This window comes from Oncorhynchus clarkii, chromosome 8, assembly GCF_045791955.1.
Source record: "Oncorhynchus clarkii lewisi isolate Uvic-CL-2024 chromosome 8, UVic_Ocla_1.0, whole genome shotgun sequence".
Taxonomy (NCBI): Eukaryota; Metazoa; Chordata; class Actinopteri; order Salmoniformes; family Salmonidae; genus Oncorhynchus; species Oncorhynchus clarkii.
In genome coordinates this window covers 40,644,505-40,671,340 of record NC_092154.1, presented here as the reverse complement: position 1 = coordinate 40,671,340, position 26,836 = coordinate 40,644,505, and the positions used below count along the sequence as shown (strand labels likewise).

General features: G+C 45.2%; 1 protein-coding gene across 4 annotated transcripts in view; it reads right to left on the bottom strand.

Annotated features, from left to right (window-relative positions):
- Nucleotides 1–26,836, bottom strand: part of LOC139415384 (SAM and SH3 domain-containing protein 1-like) — a 325,070-nt gene that overhangs the window by 117,641 nt on the left and 180,593 nt on the right. The window contains exon 1 of one of the 4 annotated variants that reach the window (XM_071163497.1): nt 20,592–20,820. The exons of 2 other annotated variants lie outside the window; for them this stretch is intronic. The gene's annotated coding sequence lies outside the window, so the exon portion shown is untranslated. Of the gene's footprint in view, nt 1–20,591; nt 20,821–26,836 lie in introns of those variants that run through there. One more of the 4 variants, XM_071163498.1, reaches the window with a different exon arrangement.

Genomic DNA, 26,836 nt, shown 5'->3' with positions numbered 1-26,836 from the left:
GAAAGAGCGTCCCCCAGCCCCCACGTCTAAAGCCAGAACACTGTTCTCGCTCTCCTTACCCACTCCACCATTCCTCATTTCCTGTTCAGCTGAAGCTCTTCTGAAGAAGACTGTGACAACCCATTTGGGGCAGGTCCAATCTCCTCACTTCAGTAGTTTACGCAACAACCATCTGACCAACAGCTTGGGGGGGAAATATTGTGTCGATCTTCCAGTAAAAAGCTTGAGGCTGGAGTTTGTTATTCTAAGTCAATGGGGTAAACCACTAGTGGGAGGACTAACCTGACTCACCGGTCTCATGGTTTACTGTATCTAAGACTGATGACAGGGATTGCTCAACTGCGTACTGTTTATATTGTAGTAATACGTCTGCATGATATGTAGACATTTATCAGTAAAGTTACCCCGCTCTTCTTTTAAACACATGGCTCACTAACAGCCATAGGGAGAGAGAACATTTGACGGCATCATGTGTTAGTGCTGCTCTCTGAGGCCTGGGCAAAACGGAAAGAGGGAGAAAGAGAGGGAGGAAGAGAGGGAGGGAGGGGAGGTGTGCGTGTGGAGTACAAGAGGAGCTTTCATGGATGGAGGATCATAAATCAGTAGAGGGTAGGATGGGGTGGGAAGGGGCCGTGCTGGAGCAACAGCACACTCTGGGGCTGGGGATAGGAAGTACAAGAACCAGTCACACAAGTATGGAGTGGAATGGAGAACAGGAGAGAAGCAGAGTACTGATGTTCAGATTATGGATATATAGGTTTGAGGGTCAGTCATTCACACACACGCACGCACGCACACACACACACACACACACACACTTAATACTTCAGCGCTTTTATGTATTTAGAGACTGATAGTTTTACAATGGCCATTAACCACCACAGCCCAAATGAGACGTTCACTAAAGAATCTATAAAATAATTATAATTTGGTGAATGATTAATTGTGGCCCCTTGAGCCCCACATATATACACACCCACACACATTCTGCAGTTCAACATGTTCAAGGATAACATTCCTGCTATAAAAAATGATGTGTTCTCTCCATTAATGTTTAAAAAGTTAGCAGCACAGCTGTCTGTGGCTGGGGCTTATGGCTGAGGGTAGGCTGGCTGTACCCTGCTCCCTGGCAGAGCAGAGCTCCATGGAGGCGGTATGGACCAAATGAGAGGAGCTGTGGTCACACGCCAGGGCAGAGCAGGGCCCTGGCACCGTAACTATAGCCTTCTCAACTCCCACCCTCTCTCTAACACTAGCCTTCTCAAACCCCCTTCTCTTAACCATCAGCTTCTCAACCCCCTCTCTCCTAACATCAGCCTTATCAACCACCCCCTCTCTCTAACATCAGTCTTCTCAACCACCTCTCTCTAACATCAGCCTTCTCAACCACCCCCTCTCTCTAACATCAGTCTTCTCAACCCCCTCTCTCTAACATCAGCCTTCTCAGACCCACTTCTCTCTAACATCAGCCTTCTCAAACCCCTCTCTCTACCATCAGCCTTCTCAACCCATCCTCTCTCTAACATCAGCCTCCTTAGCCACCCCCTCTCTCTAACATCAGCCTTCTCAAACTCCCTTCTCTCTAGCATCAGCATTCTCAACCCCCTCTCTCTAAAATCATCCATCTCAACCCCCCCTCTAACATCAGCTTTCTAAACCACCCCTCTCTAACACCAGCCTCCTCAATCCCACCCCCCCTAACAACAGCCTCCTCAACCCACCCGCTCTCAAACATCAGCCTTCTCAACCCCCTCTCTCGCTGACATCAGCCTTCTCAACCACCCCCCTATAACAACAACATTCTCAACCCCCACTATCTCTAACATCAGCCTTCTCAACCCCCCCTCTCTCTGACATCAGCGTTCTCAACCCCCTCTCTCTAACATCAACCTTCTCAACCACCCCCTATAACAACAGCCTTCTCACCCCCCTCTAACATCAGCCTTCTCAACCCCCTCTCTCTCTGACATCAGCCTTTTCAACACCCCCCTTTTATAACAACAGCCTTCGCAACCCCCCTCTCTCTAACATCAGCTTTCTCAACCCCCCCTCTCTCTAACATCAGCCTTCTCAACCCCCTATCTCTCTAACATCAGCCTTCTCAACCCCCTATCTCTCTAACATCAGCCTTCTCAACCCCCTCTCTCTGACATCAGCCTTCTCAACCCCCTCTCTCTAACATCAGCCTTCTCAACCCCCTCTCTCTAACATCAGCCTTCTCAACCACCCCCCTATAACAACAGCCTTCTCACCCCCCTCTAACATCAACCTTCTCAACCCCCCCTCTCTATCACCAGCCTTCTCACCCCCCTTTTATAACATCAGCTTTCTCGACCCCCCTCTCTCTAACATCAGCCTTCTCAGACCCCCTTCTCTCTAACATCAGCCTTCTCAACCCCCTCTCGCTAACATCAGCCTTCTCAACCCCCCCTCTCTCTAACATCAGCCTTTTCAACCCCCTCTCTCTCTAACATCAGCCTTCTCAACCACACCTCTCTCTGACATCAGCCTTTTCAACACCCCCCTTTTATAACAACAGCCTTCTCAACCCCCTATCTCTCTAACATCAGCCTTCTCAACCACCCCCCTATAACAACAGCCTTCTCACCCCCCTCTAACATCAACCTTCTCAACCCCCCATCTCTATATCACCAGCCTTCTCACCCCCCTTTTATAACATCAGCTTTCTCGACCCCCCTCTCTCTAACATCAGCCTTCTCAGACCCCCTTCTATCTAACATCAGCCTTCTCAACCCCCTCTCGCTAACATCAGCCTTCTCAACCCCCCCTCTCTTGAACATCAGCCTTCTCAACCCCCCCTCTCTCTAACATCAGCCTTTTCAACCCCCTCTCTCTCTAACATCAGCCTTCTCAACCACACCTCTCTCTGACATCAGCCTTTTCAACACCCCCCTTTTATAACAACAGCCTTCTCAACCCCCTATCTCTCTAACATCAGCCTTCTCAACCACCCCCCTATAACAACAGCCTTCTCACCCCCCTCTAACATCAACCTTCTCAACCCCCCATCTCTATATCACCAGCCTTCTCACCCCCCTTTTATAACATCAGCTTTCTCGACCCCCCTCTCTCTAACATCAGCCTTCTCAGACCCCCTTCTATCTAACATCAGCCTTCTCAACCCCCTCTCGCTAACATCAGCCTTCTCAACCCCCCCTCTCTTGAACATCAGCCTTCTCAACCCCCCTTTCTCTAACATCAGGCTTCTCAACCACACCTCTCTCTAACATCAGCCTTCTCAACCCCCCCTCTCTATAACATCAGCCTTTTCAACCCCCTCTCTCTCTAACATCAGCCTTCTCAACCCATACTCTCTCTAACATCAGCTTTCTCAACCCCCCCCTCTATAACAAGAGCCTTCTCAACCGCCCCTCTCTAACAACAGCATTCTCAACCCCCACTCTCTCTAACATCAGCCTTTTCAACCCCCTCTCTCTCTAACATCAGCCTTCTCAACCCATACTCTCTCTAACATCAGCTTTCTCAACCCCCCCTCTATAACAAGAGCTTTCTCAACAGCCCCTCTCTCGAACATCAGCCTTCTCAACCCACTCTCTCTAAAATCAGCCTTTTCAACTCCCCCTCTCTCTAACATCAGCTACCTCAACCTTCCTCTCTAACAACAGCCTTCTCAACCTCCCCCTCCAACAACAGATTTCTCAACCCCCTCTCTCTCTAACATCAGCCTTCTCAACCCATACTCTCTCTAACATCAGCTTTCTCAACCCCCCCTCTATAACAAGAGCCTTCTCAACCGCCCTCTCTAACAACAGCATTCTCAACCCCCCCTATCTAAAATCAGCCTCCTCAACCCCCTCTCAATAACAACAGCCTTCTCAACCCCCCTCTATATCAACAGCCTTCTCAACCCCCACTCTCTCTAACATCAGCCTTCTCAACCCCCTATCTCTCTAACATCAGCCTTCTCAACCCCCTCTCTCTGACATCAGCCTTCTCAACCCCCTCTCTCTAACATCAGCCTTCTCAACCCCCTCTCTCTAACATCAGCCTTCTCAACCACCCCCCTATAACAACAGCCTTCTCACCCCCCTCTAACATCAACCTTCTCAACCCCCCCTCTCTATATCACCAGCCTTCTCACCCCCCTTTTATAACATCAGCTTTCTCGACCCCCCTCTCTCTAACATCAGCCTTCTCAGACCCCCTTCTCTCTAACATCAGCCTTCTCAACCCCCTCTCGCTAACATCAGCCTTCTCAACCCCCCCTCTCTCTAACATCAGCCTTTTCAACCCCCTCTCTCTCTAACATCAGCCTTCTCAACCACACCTCTCTCTGACATCAGCCTTTTCAACACCCCCCTTTTATAACAACAGCCTTCTCAACCCCCTATCTCTCTAACATCAGCCTTCTCAACCACCCCCCTATAACAACAGCCTTCTCACCCCCCTCTAACATCAACCTTCTCAACCCCCCATCTCTATATCACCAGCCTTCTCACCCCCCTTTTATAACATCAGCTTTCTCGACCCCCCTCTCTCTAACATCAGCCTTCTCAGACCCCCTTCTATCTAACATCAGCCTTCTCAACCCCCTCTCGCTAACATCAGCCTTCTCAACCCCCCCTCTCTTGAACATCAGCCTTCTCAACCCCCCTTTCTCTTACATCAGGCTTCTCAACCACACCTCTCTCTAACATCAGCCTTCTCAACCCCCCCTCTCTCTAACATCAGCCTTTTCAACCCCCTCTCTCTCTAACATCAGCCTTCTCAACCCATACTCTCTCTAACATCAGCTTTCTCAACCCCCCCTCTATAACAAGAGCCTTCTCAACCGCCCCTCTCTAACAACAGCATTCTCAACCCCCACTCTCTCTAACATCAGCCTTTTCAACCCCCTCTCTCTCTAACATCAGCCTTCTCAACCCATACTCTCTCTAACATCAGCTTTCTCAACCCCCCCTCTATAACAAGAGCTTTCTCAACAGCCCCTCTCTCGAACATCAGCCTTCTCAACCCACTCTCTCTAAAATCAGCCTTTTCAACTCCCCCTCTCTCTAACATCAGCTACCTCAACCTTCCTCTCTAACAACAGCCTTCTCAACCTCCCCCTCCAACAACAGATTTCTCAACCCCCTCTCTCTCTAACATCAGCCTTCTCAACCCATACTCTCTCTAACATCAGCTTTCTCAACCCCCCCTCTATAACAAGAGCCTTCTCAACCGCCCCTCTCTAACAACAGCATTCTCAACCCCCCCTATCTAAAATAAGCCTCCTCAACCCCCTCTCAATAACAACAGCCTTCTCAACCCCCCCTCTATATCAACAGCCTTCTCAACCCCCACTCTCTCTAACATCAGCCTTTTCAACCCCGCCCCTCTATAACAACAGCCTTCTCAACCCCCACCCTCTAACAACAGCCTTATCAACCCCCTCTCTCTAAGATCAGCCTTCTCAACCCCCCTATCTCTAAGATCAGCCTTCTCAACCCCCCTCTCTCTAAGATCCACCTTTTAAACCCCCTTTCTATCATTAGCCTTCTCACCCCCCTCTCTAAAATCAGCCTTCTCAACCCCCTCTCTCTAACATCAGCCTTCTCAGACCCACTTCTCTCTAACATCAGCCTTCTCAACCCTCTCTCTCTACCATCAGCCTTCTCAACCCATCCTCTCTCTAACATCAGCCTCCTTAGCCACCCCCTCTCTCTAACATCCGCCTTCTCAAACTCCCTTCTCTCTGGCATCAGCATTCTCAACCCCCTCTCTCTAAAATTATCCATCTCAACCCCCTCCCTCTAACATCAGCTTTCTAAACCCCCCATCTCTAACACCAGCCTCCTCAATCCCACACCCCCTAACAACAGCCTCCTCAACCCACCCGCTCTCAAACATCAGCCTTCTCAACCCCCTCTCTCTAACATCAGCCTTCTCAACCCCCTCTCTCTCTGACATCAGCCTTTTCAACACCCCCCCCCCCCTTTTATAACAACAGCCTTCTCAACCCACTCTCTAACATCAGCCTTCTTAACACTCCCTCTCTCTAACATCAGCTTTCTCAATGCCCCCCTCTCTAACAACAGCCTTCTCAACAGCCCCTCTCTCTAACATCAGCCTTTTCAACACCCCCCCCCCCCTTTTATAACAACAGCCTTCTCAACCCACTCTCTAACATCAGCCTTCTCAACCCCCCTCTCTCTAACATCAGCCTTCTCAACCCCCTCTCTCTCTAACATCAGCCTTCTCAACCACCCCCCTATAGCAACAGCCTTCTCACCCCCCTCTAACATCAGCCTTCTCAACCCCCCTCTCTATTTCATCAACCTTCTCAACCCCCCTTTTATAACATCAGCTTTCTCGACCCCCCTCTCTCTAACATCAGCCTTCTCAACCCATACTCTCTCTAACATCAGCCTTCTCAACCCATGCTCTCTCTAACATAAGCTTTCTCAACCCCCCCTCTATAACAAGAGCCTTCTCAACCCACTCTCTCTAACAACAGCCTTCTCAACTCCCACCCTCTAACAACAGACTTATCAACCCCCCTCTCTCTAAGATCAGCCTTCTCAACCCCCCTATCTCTAAGATCAGCCTTCTCAACCCCCCTATCTCTAAGATCAGCCTTCTCAACCCCCCTATCTCTAAGATCAGCCTTCTCAACCCCTCTCTCTCTAAGATCCACCTTTTAAAACCCCTCTCTAACATCAGCCTTCTCACCCCCCTCTCTAAAATCAGCCTTCTCAACCCCCACTAAAATCAGCCTTCTCAACCCCCACTCTCTCTAACATCAGCCTTCTCAACCCCCACTTTCTCTAAAATCAGCCTTCTCACCCCCCCTCTCTAACACCCGCCTTCTCAACCCCCCCTCTAACATCATCCTTCTCACCCCTGCTCTCTAAGATGGACGGACACAGCTAGTAGTCTCTAGTGTCAAACCTTGTGTCTGTGTCTGTTTCTGTGCTGACCAGCACAGGACAGCACAGGACAGCCCAGGACAATAGCGACACCCATCTGCCAGTAGAGATAGTATCCCTTCATTTTCAAACCATAAATTCACTGTAAACTCTATAAAACCTGTATACCAAATCATACATCATTGAACACTTAAATTGTCAATGTTTACAGGGAGAATGCTGTCCGCTTGAGAATAGTTAGGCTGCCTAAATAAATACTGCACCCCACTTAAAATCAAAGCGCTCCTGCTTTGTGCCTGACCTTCCGTCAAATCGAAAGGTTTTTTTCATGCTGTGTTGGAGATTTGTGATCACCATGAAGGTGGTGAGATTCAGCTCCAGAGCTTTAGCCCAGATAGGGAGCCCCAGATCATATACTGATTGCCAGAATGTCCTGATACTGGGAGCTGGCTCTCGCTGATACCCGCCTCCCGATACCCCCCTGGTGCTGAGGTCACCACCCCCCCCTCACTCACACCAGTCGTATATCCCTGCATGACATCATCGCTGATACAAACAGGAAAAGCGTGTGTACACACACCAGTACAATCTGTCGTCGCCATTATCATTTAATCTGTGAGTATTATTGCTGCTGCCCAGGTAACATAGCTAATTGTCTCATCTCAATATGACGTGTGATATCTGACCTGCTAGAATAACACAGATGAATTCCACCGCAGCTTTCTACTGTAGGCCTATCTGCCCTCTGAAATGGATATAACTAGATGTAAATGAGCATTTAATATCAACCTCCACACAAGCCGCATGCATCCAGCAAAAAACAAAAAAAAAAAGTTTCAGAGCTGTTATCAAAATGAAGAGCCACAGGTACCACACACAAAAACATGCGCACAGGGCACCCACTACAGCCATTTCCTACTCACTTTCATCCCTGATCGGAACGAAGGGTGAAATAAATGATGGAAAATGTTCTACAGGAAAACAGACTGATTGGTCTAGTCAGGATGGGTTTGGTTTGTATAAGCAGTGTAATGGGTGTTTAAATTGTGAAATGAGAATTAAATCTGACCATTAAATCTCTATGACTGGGTAGAGTGTGAAGGAAGATGTTGCGGCAACGTGATAGTCCTAACAAAGGCACACGCAGGCCGGACGCAGACAGGATGGGTTGTTACTGCAGACACATTTACAATAACAAAGAAATCATGGAAGCCAATTAAATTGTAGTATGCTTGCACAATCCAAAATAAACTAGAGGGAAATGATTTTCGGCCTGCTGCTCTGTTACATATTGGGCAATTCCCTATTCTACTTCATATCAACTCTACTGCATCTTTCACAAAAGAGCATGTACAGTGCCTTTGGAAAGTATTCAGACTCCTTGACTTTTTCCACGTTTTGTTAGGTTACAGCCTTAATCTAAAATGTATGAAATTGTTTTTTTCTCTCATAAATCTACACACAATACCCCATAATGACAAAGCAAAAACATGTTTGTAAAAATGTTTGCTATTTTATATAGAAACTCAGCAAAAAAAGAAACGTCCCTTTTTCAGGACCCTGTCTTTCAAAGATTATTTGTAAAAATGAAAAGAACTACACAGGTCTTCATTGTAAAGGGTTTAAACACGGTTTTCCATGAACCATAAACAATTAATGAACATTGTCACGCCCTGGCCATAGAGATGCTTTTATTCTCTATTTTGGTTAGGCCATGGTGTAACTAGGGTGGGCATTCTAGTTTCGTTATTTCTATGTTTTCTATTTCTTTGTTTTTGGCCGAGTGTGGTTCCCAATCAGCGGCAGCTGTCTATCGTTGTCTTTGATTGGGAATCATACTTAGGCAGCCTTTTTCCCGTCTGTGTTTGTGGGTAGTTAGTTTCTGTTTAGTGTCTGCACCTGACAGAACAGTTTTTTTTCTCTCTCTTTGTTATTTTGTTTGAGTGTTTTTGAGGAATAAATTATCATGACAGTTACCACACTGCGCTTTCGTCCATACCTTCCGACGAGAGACGCTACAGAAATACTCACCACCAAAGGACCAAGCAGCGTGGCCAGGAGGAGCAGGGATCCTGGGCCCGGGAGAAGAGTGAGTGGAGAAACTTTCTGTCCAAAAATGATGCAGAAAAATTAATCCATGCTTTTGTCACTTCTAGGTTAGACTACTGCAATGCTCTACTTTCCGGCTACCCGGATAAAGCACTAAATAAACTTCAGTTAGTGCTAAATACGGCTGCTAGAATCCTGACTAGAACCAAAACATTTGATCATATTACTCCAGTGCTAGCCTCTCTACACTGGCTTCCTGTCAAAGCAAGGGCTGATTTCAAGGTTTTACTGCTAACCTACAAAGCATTACATGGGCTTGCTCCTACCTATCTCTCTGATTTGGTCCTGCCGTACATACCTACACGTACGCTACGGTCACAAGACGCAGGCCTCCTAATTGTCCCTAGAATTTCTAAGCAAACAGCTGGAGGCAGGGCTTTCTCCTATAGAGCTCCATTTTTCTGGAACGGTCTGCCTACCCATGTCAGAGACGCAAACTCGGTCTCAACCTTTAAGTCTTTACTGAAGACTCATCTCTTCAGTGGGTCATATGATTGAGTGTAGTCTGGCCCAGGAGTGGGAGGGTGAACGGAAAGGCTCTGGAGCAACGAACCGCCCTTGCTGTCTCTGCCTGGCCGGTTCCCCTCTTTCCACTGGGATTCTCTGCCTCTAACCCCATTACAGGGGCTGAGTCACTGGCTTACTGGGGCTCTCTCATGCCGTCCCTGGAGGGGGTGCGTCACCTGAGTGGGTTGAGTCACTGATGTGGTCATCCTGTATGGGTTGCCCCCCCCCCCCTTGGGTTGTGCCGTGGCGGAGGTCTTTGTGGGCTATACTCAGCCCTGTCTCAGGATGGTAAGTTGGTGGTTGAAGATATCCCTCTAGTGGTGTGGGGGCTGTGCTTTGACAAAGTGGGTGGGGTTATATCCTTCCTGTTTGGCCCTGTCCGGGGGTGTCCTCGGAATGGGCCACAGTGTCTCCTGACCCCTCCTGTCTCAGCCTCCAGTATTTATGCTGCAGTAGTAGTTTATGTGTCGGGGGGCTAGGGTCAGTTTGTTATATCTGGAGTACTTCTCCTGTCCTATTCGGTGTCCTGTGTGAATCTAGGTGTGCGTTCTCTAATTCTCTCCTTCTCTCTTTCTCTCTCTCGGAGGACCTGAGCCCTAGGACCATGCCCCAGGACTACCTGACATGATGACTCCTTGCTGTCCCCAGTCCACCTGGCTGTGCTGCTGCTCCAGTTTCAACTGTTCTGCCTTAATATTATTTGACCATGCTGGTCATTTATGAACATTTGAACATCTTGGCCATGTTCTGTTATAATCTCCACCCGGCACAGCCAGAAGAGGACTGGCCATCCCACATATGCTCTCTCTAATTCTCTCTTTCTTTCTCTCTCTCGGAGGACTCGCCCTAGGACCATGCCCCAGGAATACCTGACATGATGACTCCTTGCTGTCCCCAGTCCACCTGACTGTGCTGCTGCTCCAGTTTCAACTGTTCTGCCTTATTATTATTTGACCATGCTGGTCATTTATGAACATTTTAACATTTTGACCATGTTTTGTTATAATCTCTACCCGGCACAGCCAGAAGAGGACTGGCCACCCCACATAGCCTGGTTCCTCTCTAGGTTTCTTCCTAGGTTTTGGCCTTTCTAGGGAGTTTTTCCTAGCCACCGTGCTTCTACACCTGCATTGCTTGCTGTTTGGGGTTTTAGGCTGGGTTTCTGTACAGCACTTTGAGATATCAGCTGATGTACGAAGGGCTATATAAATAAATTTGATTTGATTTTGATTTGATTTGGAGGACCTCATGGACATAGGAGGAGGTTATGGCAGGGGACAAGACCCTGCCATGGAACAGGCGGAAACAGCAAGGGATGAACGGCGACGACACCAGGAGTCACGGCAACGAGGCAAGCACGAGAGGCAATATTTTTTTGGGGGGAGCACACGGGGAGAGTGGCCGAGTCAGGGTTCAGACCTGAGCCAACTCCTTGTGCTTACAGTGGTGAGCCATGCTATCCGGTTCTGCGCACCATGCCTTCAGTGCGCATCCACAGCTCCCTGCAGTGGCCATGCTAGAGTGGGCCTTCAGCCAGGACGGATTGTGCCAGCTCAGCGTTCCTGGTCTCTTCTGCCCAGGTTATCCTGTGCCAGCTCTACGCACGGTGTCCCGGGTTCGCCAGCAAAGCCCAGTGCGGCCTGATCCAGCTACCTGCAGTTGCTGGGCTAAGGGGGGTATCCAGCCAGGACGAGTTATGCCAGCTCTGCTCTCCAGTCCTCCGGTGCGCCTCCACGGTCCAGTGTGTCCTGCGCTGGCTCTACGCACTATGCCTCCAGTGCGCCGTCATAGCCCAGTGCGTCCTGTTCCAGCTCTCCACACTCACCGAGCTAAAGTGGGTATCCAGCCAGGATGCGTTGTGGCAGCTCCACGTACCAGGCTTCCAGTACGTCTCCTCAGTCTGGTGAGACCTGTTGCGGCTCCACGTACAAAGCCTCCAGTGATGATCCATGGCATGAAGTCTCCAGTGATGATCCATGGCACGAAGCCTCCAGTGATGATTCATGGCACGAAGCCTCTAGTGATGATCCATGGCACAAAGCCTCCAGTGATGATCCATGGCAAGAAGCCTCCAGTGACGATCCATGGCACGAAGCCTCCAGTGACCATACATGGCACGGAGCCTCCAGCGACGGTCCCCAGTCCGGAGCCTGCAACGATGTTCCCCAGTCCGGAGCCTGCAGCGACGGTCCCCAGTCCAGAGCCTGCAGCGACGGTTCCCAGTCCGGAGCCTCCGGCGATGATCGGTGGTCTGGTTCCTCTGGCGATGATCTGCGGCCCGGTTCCTCCAGTGAAGGTCCATGCATCAGGGCCGCCACCAAAGCGGAGGGATCTGCGAGCGGAGGGGGGTCTACAGCACAGGAGCCGCCGCCGTAAGAGATGCCAACCCTGACCCTCCCCTTTAGAGTCAGGTTTTGCGGCCGGAGTCCACACTTTGGGTGGGGGGGGGGGGGGGGGGGGTACTGCACCTGACAGAACTATTTCGGTTTTTGTCTTTGTTATTTTGTTCGAGTGTTTTTGAGGAATAAATTATCATGAACACCTACCACGCTGCACTTTGGTCCATGCCTTCCGACGAGAGACATTACAAACATGCACCTGTGGAACGTTTGTTAAGACACAAAAAGAAAGAGTGTGAGTGTGTGTGTGTGTTTGCGCACATGTCTGCTGGTTCTCCAGTAATCTGTCTTGAAGCATGTGCACAATAACGGTATGACAGTGATGGATGTCTGACTGCTCAGAGGTGTGTGTCTGTGTGTATGTGTGAGGTGGTGTGTGCTCAGATAAGAGAGCCAAGGGAAAAAACACAGGTCAGAGATAAAAACATCAGCACAGGTTTTAGACACCGTGCTGAAAACGTGTCTGGCCTGTAATAAGAAGGGATGGATAGAGAGGAGAATGGATGGAGTCCTGTCTGTTCCTTTGCTCTCCTAAGGAGAATAAAGGGTTTTCTATTGGAAAAACAAACGTTTGCCATAGGTTTATGATCACTCACTCATCCTTTTTGTATATTGTCAGTAACGTTTATAGATGCACTAAATATGGCTTTATTTTCGAAAAATGCCCTTGAGAGATGTAGCATTTAATATTGAAAATTAAATGATGTGGACTGTATTTATGTTTACAATACTAGTATAAAGTTGGCCATATGCATGTAGGGGAGGGGAGGGTTTGGCCGGCCGGGATGTCCTTGTCCCATCGCACTCTAGCGACTCCTGTGAGGAGCCGGGCGCATGCACGCTGACACGGTCTTCAGGTGTACAGTGTTTCCTCTGACACATTGGTGTGGTTGGCTTCTGGGTTGAGCCGGCATTGTGTCAAGAAGCAGTGTGGCTTGGTTGGGCTGTGTTTTGGAGGACGCATGGCTCTCGACCTTAGCCTCTCCCGAGTTGCAGCGGTGAGACAAGACTGTAACTACCAATTGGACACCATGCAATTGGGGAGAAAAGAAAGAAACTGAAAGCTACATGTGTGTTCTCTATCGGGTTGTGTTTTGTGTTCTAACCATTGCCGTGGCCATGGCACAGTGTTGCCAGTTCCATAGCTGTCATTATGGGATTTTTGGGTCTGAGCTCATTACTGAATAGCTTTTATTGCCCTAGCAACAACAAAAGAGAGCCTTATTCCCCAGAGACACTGTACAACAGCCTTGTCAGGCCAAACATGGCATGACAATTCCATAAGAAGTTGGCAAGAGACTAGAAACAGACTGGCAATCAAGCTAACTCTACACCAACACACTGCAATCTGCTCGCTGCCACTTCTTGCAGTGGCCAAGAGGAACAATGATCTGGGTAGAAGTTACCCTGAAGAACTGCTTACCAGCTTACCCTCCCCAAATCCTTAACCAATTAATAGAGAACTGACCTTAGATCAGTAACTTCATCCATGACATTATACTGTATAATGCCAGGGTGTCGCTATGGACAGAGTGACTGCTGACCTAAACAACCTCTATACATGACAATGACAGTCATACTGACCTCAGAGCAGTAGTTAGAGTACTGAAGAGTCATACTAAAACACTGACACACATCTCAGTAACAGACACAGAAATGTTCCAATACTTGAGAGCCACACTGACCTAGTAACAGTTAGACCTGCATATAAGAGTTGACATGGTAAACCAAGAGAAAAACTGAGTTGAGATCAGCAAAAACAGCATCAGAGAATTGCAGGAAAATGTTATTCCATATGACAGCACAATCTACATTCTGACTTCACATCTGCCTAAAACTGTGCCTGAGAAAAATATTGACCTCAAAGCACTACACATATACACAAACACAAACACACACACACACACACACACACACACACACACACACACACACACACACACACACACATTGGGCTGAGCGAGAGGTCCACCAGCTGCACTTCAAAGAGAGAAAGAGAGAGAGAGGGAGTGTGAGATATCAATTCAATTTCAATATCTCTCTCAAAGCGGAAGCAGAACGATCGAGAGAAGAAGCGGTATGTAAAGTTAATTGCCAAAATAAAAGAAACACTTGAGTAAATGAGGGATACAGTATATTGAAAACAGATGAGTTAATTAATTAACATCCCATCATGCTTAGGGTCATGTATAAAAATACACAGTTGCCCATTATTTTGGCTTCCATGGCTAGAAGAAGAGATCTCAGTTACTTTGAAAGATATCTAAGGAGCATAGGAGGTGTAAAAGGCGTGTGTATGTCTGAGTGTGTGTGTGTGTGTGTCTCAGTCACCAGACCTCTACCCAATTTAACAGTTATGGGACATTCTGGAGCGGCACCTGAGACATTGTTTTCCACCACCATCAACAAAACACCAAATTATGACATTTCTCATGGAAGAATGGTGTCGCATCCTTCCAATAGAGTTCCAGACACTTGCAGAATCTAATGCCAAGGCACATTGAAGCTGTTCTGGCGGCTCTTGGTGGCCCAACGCCCTGTTAGATACATTATTAGACAACCGCAGTGTGGGTGTCAAGGTAATGAGGGATGGTGTTCAGTGTCTCAACCCCTCCCGCCCCTTCCTCCCTCTCATCCTCCTCCACAGACAGGACCGGGGGATCAGATGTGTAGTGACATGATTAGTGGTGTTGTGGAGCAGTAAGGCTGCAGCAGATGTCATGAAGGTTTTCTCACTTCCTCTGTAAATCTGGATGTCCAGGCAGGACACGCCAAACGTGACAGCTGGTGATGTCATCCATCCCCCCCCTGTTGGTAGTGTGGTGCGGTGGGGATGTGCCCTGGCCTGGCACAGACCAGCGGGTATATAGTTATACACAGTGGTGGAAAAAGTACCCAATTGTCATACTTTAGTAAAAGTTAAGATATCTTAATAGAAAATTACAAGTAAAACTGAAAGTCACCCAGTAAAATACTACTTGAGTAAAAGTCTAAAAGATTTTGTTTAATATATTCTTAAGTATCAAAAGTAAAAGTCTAAGCCATTATATAGCCATTTTATTTATTTATATATTTTTTATTCATGGATAGCCAGGGAACACTCCAACACTCAGATATAATTTACAAACGAAGCACATGTGTTAAGTGAGTCCGCCAGATCAGAGGCAGTAGGCATAACCAGGGATGTTCACTTGATAAGTGTGTGAATTTGACACTTTTTATGTCCTGCTAAGCATTCAAAATGTATCGAGTACTTTTGGGTGTCAGGGAAAATGTTTGGAGTAAAAAGTACATACTTTTCTTTAGGAATGTAGTGAAGTAAAAGTAAAAGTTGTCAAAAATATAAATAGGAAAGTAAAGTACAGATACCCCCAAAAAATGACTTAAGTATTAATTAAGTACTTTATACCACTGGTTAAACAGAGCTGGGCTGCCTGGCACAGAGCACAGTATTAGAGAGACGAAGCTTTGAATACAGCACCCAGGCTCTACACTGGAATCCCTATCTATTCATTAATAGATTCCATTCTGTTTGAAAAACATTTTTTTGGGGGGAAAAGTGACGTAAAAAAACACTTATGAACACACGTGTGAACAATGCGGAATTTGTATACATTTTTCACGAGTCAGATGTGGTTTTCAGACACGTGTGACGTTTAGCATGTTCATTTTTCACGTGACAAAAACACATTACATTTTCACAAGTCAGACTGGGTTTTCAGACACGTTTGATGTCTTACATGGATTTTTCACGACTCAGATTTGGTTTCCCGACATTTCACATGTGATATTGAAACTTTCACGTGTGCTTTCTTTTGTAACCAGTGCGATTATACAACCCAGGTCTCCCATGGGAGAAACTAATGTCCTGACCATTAGACCAAGCACGCCGACACTGGGTTTCTCTTCCAATGTGTAGTATATGTATTATACATTTCTCTCTGTAAAGATTATGCATGTTGGATGTATCTAGTGAACGCTTTCAAACAATGCAATTCATCATAACAACAACACATTATTGTGCACTTAAAATTGCAAATAGTTAACTCGAGTTAATTGATTAACTCTGACAGAGCCCTAATTCAAAACTATCTCTTTGTAGAAAAGTACACTACATGGCCAAAAGTGGAGCTGTACGGTCAGACTGGCATAACCACGGAAACAGAAACAAAAACATCTCCTCTGTTATGAACACTTGACATACTCTAAATGACCAAAAGTATGTGGACACCTGCTCTTTGAAAATCTCATTCCAAAATCATGGGCATTAATATGTAGTTGGTCCCCCCCTTTGCTGCTATAACAGCCTCCACTCTTCTGCAAAGGCTTTCCACTAGATGTTGTAACATTGCCACAGGGATTTGCTTCCATTCAGGCACAAGAGCATTACTGAGGTCGTGCACAGATGTTGTAGGATTAGGTCTGGCTCGCAGTCGGCGTTACAATTCTCCCATGGAGTTGAGGTCAGGGCTTTGTGCAGGCCAGTCAAGTTCTCGACAAAACATTTCTGTATTGACCTCGCTTTGTGCATGGGCGTATTGTCATGCTGAAACAGAGAAGGGCCTTCCCCAAACTGTTGCCACAAAGTTGAAAGCATATTACCATCTAGAATGTCATTGTATGCTGTAGCGTTAAGATTTCCCTTCACTGGAACTAAAGGGCCTAGCCAGAACCATGAAAAACAGTCCCAGACCCTTATTCCTCCTCCACCAAACTTTACAGTTCACACTATGCATTGGGGAAGGTACTGTAGTATTCTCTTGGCATCCGCCAAACCCAGATTCATCTGTTGGACTGCCAGATGGTGAAGTGTGACTCATCACTCCAGACAACGTGTTTCCTGCTCCATAGTCCAATGGCGGCAAGCTTTACAACACTACAGCCTACGCTTGGCATTGCGTATGGTGATCTTAGGCTTGTGTGGGGCTGCTCGACCATGGAAACCCATTTTCATGTAGCTCCCGACGAACAGATCTTGTGCTGACGTTGCTTCCAGAGGCAGTTTGGAACTCGGTAGTGAGTGTTGCAACCGAGGACAGACAATTTTTACGCGCTACGCGCTTCAGCATTTGGTGGTCCCTTTCTGTGAGCTTGTGTGGCCTAGCACCTTACTGCTGAGCCGTTGTTGTTCCTAGACGTTTCCCCTTCACAATAACAGCACTTACAGTTGACCGGGGCAGCTCTAGCAGGGCAGAAATTTGACGAACTGACTTGTTGGAAAGGTGGCATCCAATGACGTGCCATGTTGAAAGTCACTGAGCTCTTCAGTACGGCCATTCTACTGTCAATGTTTGTCTATGGCGATTGCATGGCTGTGTGCTCAATTTTATACATCTGTCAGCAGCTGTTGTGACTGAAATAGCCAAATCCACTAATTTGACCGGGTGTCCACATAGTTTTGGCCATGTTAGCAATTAACATGCGACCATTAGATACAAATTTCAGCAAAAGTAAACTTTGAAAATACATATCATTAGCGTGGTTCATATGTACACATGGAAACACACATATAAACCCTCATTTGTAGAAAGAAAACAATTTCAGAGCACCAACATTTATAATAAAAAACAACCTGAAACACCATCTTGTTCTCATTAACTTGCATACAAAAGTTGGCTACGCTAATGTACTAAATGGGAAAATATCCCTTGCTTTTCACTCAGTCAAAACAATTATATTATACATCACAATTACCAGAACTTCAACACAGTTTAGTTAAACATGTTATTTCTAGATTTTGAAAATGTAACCATGCGTACAAAGCAGTAAACAGAGGAGACAAGGAGAGCTAGCTTCTCTGTTCTTTTCACTGGCCTTCTTCCAACGATCACGGACAAACGTACGAAGAAGTGAGGCGCTGGCCTGCAGCAGGAACACTCCGAATGCCTCTCCCTAGTGGTAGTGCTAAGTACACATGTATATCAATGCAACACCGTGGAGGACGGCAATGGATGACTCAGAAATAAGACATTATTATTTATAACGCACTTGAATTATTATACTCAGGTAGGCTAAGTTACCTTTTTACAGAATGGAAATACAGAGTTTTCAATTCCACATTGCTGATGCAACATGTTAATAACATCACCTTTTCAAATGTGAGGATGACACTATTTCAGGCCCACGTGTAAAACTTGCAAATCCACATGTTAGTTAGATTTTCACATATAAAAGTAGCAAAACTGCACATTCGATTTTCACGTTTGAGTGTTTTAATGCGGTCCCTCGTGAGAGTTAGATTTTCACACGCGAACTTGGAATTTCACAAGTGAAAGTGAGATTTTCACATGTGGGGTGAAAACATGTTATTCTCCTCACGTGAAAAAATTGTGTTGAAATGAACTCAATGTAATATACTCAACAAAAATGTAAATGCAACATATAAAGTGTTCGTACCACGTTTCATGAGCTGAAAAAAAAGCCCAGAAATGTTCAATACGCACAAATGTCTGTCTGCAATAAAGCCCATTTGTGGGGAAAAATTCATTCTGGCTCCGCAGTGGGTGGGCCTGGTTGCCAAATGGGTGGGCCATGGCTGCACCCTTGCCCAGTCATGTGGTGAAATCCGTAGATTAGGGACTAATGAGTTTAGTTTTCCATTGACTGATTTCCTTAAATGAACTGTAACTCAGCAAAATCTTTGAAATTGTTGCTTGTTGTATTTATATTTTTGTTCAGTACACATGGCCTAACTGCTTTTCAACTCAACAATCAGCTATTTGGTAGGCTACTTGCCGTGTGCGCTGCCCTACATTTCATGCTTAAAACAATCCAGAGTTCATTTTTTCAAAGAAGCTAATGATCTTCTGTGGCCAAATCGTGCTCCCTGGTGTACTATTATGAATGACCGTGTGGTGGGAATTTTAATGTTAGTGCTTTTCTTATAACTCATCTCTGTGTTCTATTCATGTGCTGTTCTATAAGCCAATTTCTGTGTTCATGCAAGTGACTGACTGAACCAATCCTCACTATCAGTATCTGTAATTTGGCAGTACGCCCAGACCTTGTTTTGAGAACGAAAGATATCTCAGTTTCAAGGTCACATGAATGAAACAAAACGTTAATGATGAATGAACTCTGCTAAATCATGCAATTATATGATGTCTGTGTATAGCCATATATAAGAGAACTGCCGGGACTGCCCCAAGCAGAGCGCCTGATTGACATGTGTACTATGGTGCATTGAGTTGGTTGGAACCTCTCCAGTGCGTTGACAATAAACAATTATTCACATTGAGATTGACTTCGAGTGTCCCTGTGTAAGAATATCCACAACAATTGTATGGATTTGTGTATAGGCACAAGTAATTATATAGCAGATTTTGGCACATTTTATTCAATTTACTTTAGGGGAAGAGCCTATTGGATGCCGACATCAACGTGGAAGTAACCGGTGCATAGAACAATGCCGACATCAAATTCAAAGCAATAAACGTCCGACTGGCAAAGCAAACTGTCTGGCACTGTCTCTACTCTCTGCTTTCTTAAAGTGAGAGAAAGATGTGCAGGATGGCAGCCGCCAGGAATGATTTTAGTCAACTTTTTTCTGTACATTTTTGGCCTTGAGCTATAGAAACTCAACTGACCACCCCCCGCCCGCAGATAGCTTCATCCATGTCCTAAGAAAGTCCAAGCATGAACAATACAAAACAAAACAGCAGGCCTTCTAAGGGAGGTGCCCTGGGAGGCCCTTGGCTCCATACCTCCTTCCCCTCCTCTATCACTCATTCTCCTCACTCCCTCTGTTCCCTTGTTTCTTGTTAGCTGGCTGCTGCTCCAGATGTTGACCCCAGAGGCCCGGACAGGAAGAGAGGGAGAGAGGGAAATAAAAGATAGAGCTCTACACTCCCTCAGCAACATAGATCTTTGTCAAAGCCCCTCGCCTCTAAACACACACTGAACAAGGACTGGCCGTGTAAGTGCGTGCTTGTTTCTGTGTTGTCTGTGTGTGTGCTTGTCCGGGGGAAGAAGAGATCAATAAACAGCCGTGAGGCTGAATGCATTGAGATTTAGCAGGGTTCTTTATTTGGCTTGGTGTGAGGCTTTTGTTCTCGGTCAATGGCCCAGGAAAAGGAAATCAATAGAGGCTTGAGAGGCCGACGATAAATAGTAATAAAGCCTGATTCATTCATCCCTCTCTCTCTCTCTTCATCCCTCTCTCTGCCTGTTTGGCTCCAGAGAAGAGATCTGAGGCACCGCTCACACTGTCATGTACTGGAGCACCAAGGAGCAAAGGGCTAATTGTGGCTAGTGGAGCAAAACACAAACACATATAAACACAAACACAAACACACACACACACATTCACACACAGACAGGCAAGCACCAGGAGGCACACACGCACCCAGCATGAGGCCGTGCAGTGAGGATCAGCTAGCATCGTGACTCAGCAGCATCAGCCAGTCAGAATGCAGAGGCATGCCTCACAGAGTTTCAGTTAACACACCAGCTCTCCCAAGCCAACCCACTCTGAAATCGGTTACACTCTCCATGAAACCCCTGTCTAAAGCTACAATTTCTAAGTCTGTTTCAAGACGAGTCAACTCTGGTGACTTCTCTTTCACTTGGTTCACAACTCTTCCAAAACATTGAAATCGTTGACAAATACAAATAAATAAAAGAACAGAGAAAATCTTCCTTGAGAAATGAAATGAAGGAACCTCACAAACAGGGTACAAGTACTCACCGCGATAGTAGAGCCACGGACAGTCCAAGTGTTTCAGAGGAAATGGTCCGTAACTGCACTGCTTGCCGTGTTCGCCTCTCTCAGAGCGGGAGCAACAAGTAGAGTGCAGTAGGCTAGGGGACAATGCATGGCTTGGCGGAGCAGCAGAACAGAGCAGCAGAGTAACAGAGGTCCAGTCATGAAGCACAGATCTGATCTACTCAAGGGGTGGGAGGGGGCTCCCTTTCTCTGTGTCTTTACCCACACTGTATATCTCCCCACCTCGCTCTGTCGCTCTCGCGCTCTCTCTTTCTCGCTCTTCCTCCCTCTTTCTCTCACAGCTGCAAGCCCAGAGTGGGACCGGTTTGGTAAGAATGACTGGCGTATTCCTGTTGTAACATAGAAAGAGGAGCCCCACCTAAAAACTCAAAACTGATCCCGGGCCAGCCCCCACGACCAGCCCAGCTGGCTGCTGTGTGCTAGGAGCTGACGGGCTGCCTGCGTGCCTGCCGCAAACTCATATTGAGTCATTTGTCTGTCATGGTCGTGAAGATCAAGACCAAATTACAGGGCTCTTCAAATTCTTTCTTCCAACTCTTCAACTCTCTCTCTCTCAAGTTCCCTCTCTTTCCCTCCTTCTTACTCTCCTCTTGCTTTCTCTCTCCCTTACTCCCTCTCTCCTCTGAGAAAGGCCCTCATTTAAAAATGGCCTTCATACAGTGAACGGAAGAAGAAGAGGGGGAGAAGAGAGGGAAAAAGTATCTTGATTCAGCTGAAAAGCAACTATTATTTAAATGAGTCACTCAGTGAGGTTGGGGTTTTTCAACGTTAAATCGGGAGGAGAAGAAAAAATAAAACATCATTCTGCTTTGCAACGATAGAGGGCCTGACAACACCCTAGAGCCGTGGGAGGGAGGAAATGAGCGAAAGACAGGGAGTGGGAAGATGACCAACAAGCCCTCCCTGTTCTTCTCATGAACCCCAAGGGAGGGATGGGGCTTACAGAGTCAAACAGACTTGCTGACAGGCATAAGCACCCACAATCCACCACAGCAGTGAGGTCACATGGGACAGTTGTGGGCATGGAAATATGATGAAAATCTTTTGATTTCTATGGTTGTGGAGACAAGAACTGCAGAAGTGATGTCATATACAGCAGTAATTTCATATACAGCAGTAATGTCATATACATCAGTCATTTCATATACAGCAGTGATGTCATATATAGCAGTAATGCCATATATAGCAGTAATGTCATATACAGCAGTGATGTCAAAATCAGCAGTAATGTCATATACATCAGTTATTTCATATACAGCAGTGATGTCATATATACAGTGCCTTGCGAAAGTATTCGGCCCCCTTGAACTTTGCGACCTTTTGCCACATTTCAGGCTTCAAACATAAAGATATAAAACTGTATTTTTTTGTGAAGAATCAACAACAAGTGGGACACAATCATGAAGTGGAACGACATTTATTGGATATTTCAAAGTTTTTTAACAAATCAAAAACTGAAAAATTGGGCGTGCAAAATTATTCAGCCCCTTTACTTTCAGTGCAGCAAACTCTCTCCAGAAGTACAGTGAGGATCTCTGAATGATCCAATGTTGACCTAAATGACTAATGATGATAAATACAATCCACCTGTGTGTAATCAAGTCTCCGTATAAATGCACCTGCACTGTGATAGTCTCAGAGGTCCGTTAAAAGCGTAGAGAGCATCATGAAGAACAAGGAACACACCAGGCAGGTCCGAGATACTGTTGTGAAGAAGTTTAAAGCCGGATTTGGATACAAAAATATTTCCCAAGCTTTAAACATCCAAAGGAGCACTGTGCAAGCGATGATATTGAAATGGAAGGAGTATCAGACCACTGCAAATCTACCAAGACCTGGCCGTCCCTCTAAACTTTCAGCTCATACAAGGAGAAGACTGATCAGAGATGCAGCCAAGAGGCCCATGATCACTCTGGATGAACTGCAGAGATCTACAGCTGAGGTGGGAGACTCTGTCCATAGGACAACAATCAGTCGTATATTGCACAAATCTGGCCTTTATGGAAGAGTGGCAAGAAGAAAGCCATTTCTTAAAGATATCCATAAAAAGTGTCATTTAAAGTTTGCCACAAGCCACCTGGGAGACACACCAAACATGTGGAAGAAGGTGCTCTGGTCAGATGAAACCAAAATGGAACTTTTTGGCAACAATTCAAAACGTTATGTTTGGTGTAAAAGCAACACAGCGCATCACCCTGAACACACCATCCCCACTGTCAAACATGGTGGTGGCAGCATCATGGTTTGGGCCTGCTTTTCTTCAGCAGGGACAGGGAAGATGGTTAAAATTGATGGGAAGATGGATGGAGCCAAATACAGGACCATTCTGGAAGAAAACCTGATGGAGTCTGCAAAAGACCTGAGACTGGGACGGAGATTTGTCTTCCAACAAGACAATGATCCAAAACATAAAGCTAAATCTACAATGGAATGGTTAAAAAATAAACATATCCAGGTGTTAGAATGGCCAAGTCAAAGTCCAGACCTGAATCCAATCGAGAATCTGTGGAAAGAACTGAAAACTGCTGTTCACAAATGCTCTCCATCCAACCTCACTGAGCTCGAGCTGTTTTGCAAGGAGGAATGGGAAAAAAATGTCAGTCTCTCGATGTGCAAAACTGATAGAGACATACCCCAAGCGACTTACAGCTGTAATCGCAGCAAAAGGTGGCGCTACAAAGTATTAACTTAAGGGGGCTGAATAATTTTGCACGCCCAATTTTTCAGTTTTTGATTTGTTAAAAAAGTTTGAAATATCCAATAAATGTCGTTCCACTTCATGATTGTGTCCCACTTGTTGTTGATTCTTCACAAAAAAATACAGTGTTATATCTTTATGTTTGAAGCCTGAAATGTGGCAAAAGGTTGCAAAGTTCAAGGGGGCCGAATACTTTCGCAAGGCACTGTAGCAGTAATGTCATATACAGCAGTGATGTCAAAATCAGCAGTAATGTCATATACATCAGTAATGTCATATTAATCAGTAATTTCATATACAGCAGTGATGTCATTTCCATCAGTAATTTCATATGCATCAGTGATGTCATATACAGCAGTGATGTCATATACAGCAGTAATGTCATATACAGCAGTAAAGTCATATACAGCAGTAATGTCATATACAGCAGTGATGTTATATTCAGCAGTAATGTCATACATAGCAGTAATGTCATATACAGGAGTAATATCATATACAGCAGTAATGTCATATTCAGCAGTGGTGTCATATAGAGCAGTAATGTCATATACAGCAGTGATGTCATATTGCACACTTGTGGACATACTGTAGAGATCCTATCAAATGTCTAATTCAATTAGTATTCTAATTCCTAATTGTATGGTTGTGGAGACTAGAACTGTTGCAGTGATATGGGACAGTTAAAGCCTAAACTAAGCCTAAACACCAAAGGCGTGCGTACCTGGCGTGCGTGTGATTCATTTTAGAATGCAATGTTTTGAATGGTAATGACCCAACTATGCTGCATCCTGATTAGACCAGCTAGACCAGCTTTAAACAACATTTACACACAGTCAATAAGCTGTCTAATGGCAAACATTTAAAAAAGCAACTCACAAATGCACGACTGTGGGTAACACATTTAAGTGGTTGGAAAACAGCATACCCTGTGTGTATGTAAAGGTCCAGTGGTGTAAAGTACTTAAGCAAAAATACTTCAAATTACTACGTAAGTACTTTTTGGGGGTACAGTATCTGTACTTTACTATTTATATATTTTTTTACAACTTTTACTTTTACTTTCCTACATTCCTAAAGAAAATTCAGTACTTTTTACTCCATACATTTTCCCTGACACCCAAAAGTACATTTTGAATGCTTAGCAGGTTAGAAAACGGTCCAATTTGCACACTTATCAAGAGAACATCCCTGGTCATCCCTACTGCCTCTGATCTGGCGGACTCACTAAACGCAAATGCTTTGTTTTTAAATGATGTCTGAGTGTTGGAGTGTGACCCTGGCTATCCGTAAATAATTGAAACAAGAAAATTGTGCTGTCTGGTTTGCTTAATAGAATATTAAGCAAAGTATATTTTAGCAAATACATTTACTTTTGATACTTAAGTATATTTAAAACCAAATACTTTTAGACTTTTACTCAAGTAGTATTTTACTGGGTGACTTTCACTTTGATTTAAGGAATTTTCTATTAAGGTATCTTTACTTTTACTCAAGTATGACAATTGGGTACTTTTTCCACCACTGCACCCAACCACCCCCTCACATGAATTAGGAATAATCATAGCATGGGTTGTCACACAAACCAATTCACACAAACCTTTACCATACATAATGAAAGCCTGTGTATCCAGACTCTATCATTCATATTCTAATCCAGGAAAAGGATATAAATTCAGATGGACGCAAGGTCAAACACACTGACTCCTGAACAAAATAATTATACACAGTCTGGACTTGGATGATCCCCACACAGCCAGACACATAAAAACATTTCACTATAACCCGCTGCTATTTTAAAAGCTTCCTGTGATGATTCAAAAAATTAGCCTGAGACTTCAAAAGAACAGAGACGCACCAGATAAATACTCTTGCTAGACTTGGTCTGCTGGCTTGAATAAATAGGTCAGAGGTTAGAGACATGGATGAATTAATATGTTGACAGGGCAAAGCACTGAAATGCCCATGTATAGCAGAGAGAAAACATTGACTGTAGCTACAACCAAAGTTCCCTCAATAAACATTTTGGCACTGAGCACATTTCAGGTCTGCTGAGTGCAAACTTCAAAATTGTGAAAATTCTGTTTCATATCCAGCATGTGTTTACTGTGAACACTTAGGCTGTGCTCACTTTAAGTTCCACTTTTAACAGTGACCATGTAGGCTACTGTGGCTATTTGATCATAATGTAGGCATACCAGAGTGGACTACCATCAAAAACAATGGAGAACATGCATCCCATAACATTTTAACATGGAAATAGCTGTTCTATCATTCAGCCTACAGTAGCAGACAATGTGTTGTGTTTCATTTAGGCCTGCATTCCATGAGACTTTTGAAATAAACATGCAGGGCTTGACATTAACCTGTTCATCCACTTGTTAGTCAGACAGGGAAGTGACTGATAATATTGTGTTGTTTGATGCAAGAAACCACTTTACAAAATAAAATGCATTATTATTCCAGATAATCAGACAAATGAGGCTACCCTCTGCCTTTTAGCTACTTAGCTTATTCAAGCCTGTCTAAAAAAAAAAGCTATTTACCTGACTCGCTTTTCAAAGATGTCTAGAAATATATATGTTTTGTGCACTTGTAGGAAGCAATCACTCCCCTAATGCTGACTACAAATGATCTATAATCTATAACTCACTAACTAGCAAAGGATATGAACAAAATGTGCACATGTGGCTACATGCAGCTCTCGCTTTGATCTCACAACAAGCGCAGCTACACTCGACCCGTCATGCTGTATGTAAACACAGTCCAGTTCAAAGTAAATGGCACAGATCCATCTATGGCAACTGTCTATTTGCATATTGGCCTATTGCAGCTCTGATAGTTTATGCAGCACCGGTCTGTGTAGAGTACGGGCTGAGTCGTGCATGTCAATGCAATAGATTCCTACTCCGATGCGTTCTGCATAAAACAAAATCTCTTGCATTGTTCATGATGTTTCGGTACGTTGCATTGACAGTAGCTACTATTGCATTGATTCGATCAATTTTGTCACAGTAAAGGGAAACGTTGATAGTGTTAACAGGGAAAACTCTAGAACAGTGGTCACCAACCTTTTCTGAGTCAAGATCACTTTGAGTCAAAATGCAAGCTGAGATTTACAGCTCATATTGTTTTTTTTAACATGACTTTAAAAAAAGTATAATTAAAAACAGTACTGTAGCAATGATGTTTGTGCAGTAAGCTATAGGCCTAATACATTATCACCCCACATTGGCTTTGCTTGAATTGCCCTGCCAATGCATTGTTGTTCAGGCCATTTAAAAATATATATATTTCAAAATTTTATGTAGATCACGCTGTTGTATTACTTGTGAATCACAGCTGAGTGAGGATACATTTAACTATTTAGCTTTTTATTTTTATTTTACTGGGCTGATGGTGCCTCCATCTGATGGTCAGTCTCAGCGGAGGGAGAGAGCAGCAGACTGAGGGTCCATCTCTCAACAGCCCTCAGCTCTCCTTTTTCCTCCACTGACACTGACCAAAAAGG